Genomic DNA, 1,020 nt, shown 5'->3' on the forward strand with positions numbered 1-1,020 from the left:
CTGTAGGATTTCCTTCGTAACCCTTTGAAGACCCTGGGAACGGTTCAGGACCGGTTTGTGGATGGGAGGGAGTTGGGGGCGGACCTGCAGGAAGAGGAGGAAGACCCGCGGCCGCTCCAGCATGGCTCCTGTGAACTTAGTTGGAAATAACTCCTGACAGGTATCAAAAACGACAACCTCGAGCCTCCTAACAGAAACAGGCGGATGAGCGGGATGTGGGGACGGGGCAGAAGAGAGAGCGGGGGGCCGTGTGAAAGTGACAGCTGGGGCCACAAAGCCACCGCGCAGCTTCTACTCCCCCCAGCCCACTTCGATCTTCCTCCCCAGGGCGCCCCCAACCCCTCGGTCCGGCCCGATGGAATCTGGGCTCCCACATGGCCCGCAGCCTCAGCAGGAGTCTCTGCGTGGTCTCGGAGTTTGGGACAGATGCAAAAAGGGGGTACCCCAGCAAAGAGGCTCTTCTTGGTGCCAAACACGCCGGAGGACCGGATAAACCGGCAGCACATACTCGAGACAGCTCCTTCTGGTGTCTTCTTTCCAGTCTCGGCCCGGAGCGGGGGCTCCACGCGAACCCCGGGTAGCAGGGTGCCCCGCGGAGCCCAGGAGTCCAGCACAGGTAGCTCCCAAGTTTTCAGGCATCCTTCCTCCTCCTCCGGCCCTCCCCAAGTCTTCGCACCCCCTTCATCTCCCGGATCCTCCCTCCCCTCAGCACAGTCAATAAAGTGAGCGGGAGTGGGTTCAAATGGGGCGGGGGTTGGGATTAGAGGTAGAAAGAAAAGATGCCTCCCGCAGAGGTGAAGCACTTGGAAAAGGGAGATGCACTTTCCGCACACCCAGACCTCTTTCCGCAGGGAACTAGCGGCGCCCTGCAATCTCGGTCCCCCTCCCTCCCAATCCCGGACCCCTGCTCCCCTACGCGCCGATCCCCCGCAGGTACCTCGCAGGCGGCGCGGGCAGCGGAGGGCGCCGGCAGGTAGTGCTTTCGTGGAAGTGGAGCTTCGGCCGGAAAGTTCCCCGATC

The 1,020-nt window shown here is 62.2% G+C and overlaps 1 protein-coding gene across 2 annotated transcripts in view; it reads right to left on the minus strand.

Moving 5' to 3' along the window:
* Positions 1–1,014, minus strand: part of CHST9 (carbohydrate (N-acetylgalactosamine 4-0) sulfotransferase 9) — a 280,265-nt gene extending 279,251 nt beyond the window's left edge. For both annotated transcript variants that reach the window (XM_010828955.1, XM_010828954.1), the window contains exon 1: positions 938–1,014. The gene's annotated coding sequence lies outside the window, so the exon portion shown is untranslated. The remainder of the gene's footprint in view (positions 1–937) is intronic.
* Between the last annotated feature and the right edge of the window lie 6 nt (positions 1,015–1,020).

Source organism: Bison bison, unplaced genomic scaffold (genome assembly GCF_000754665.1).
Source record: "Bison bison bison isolate TAMUID 2011002044 unplaced genomic scaffold, Bison_UMD1.0 scf7180017864498, whole genome shotgun sequence".
NCBI classification, from domain to species: Eukaryota; Metazoa; Chordata; class Mammalia; order Artiodactyla; family Bovidae; genus Bison; species Bison bison.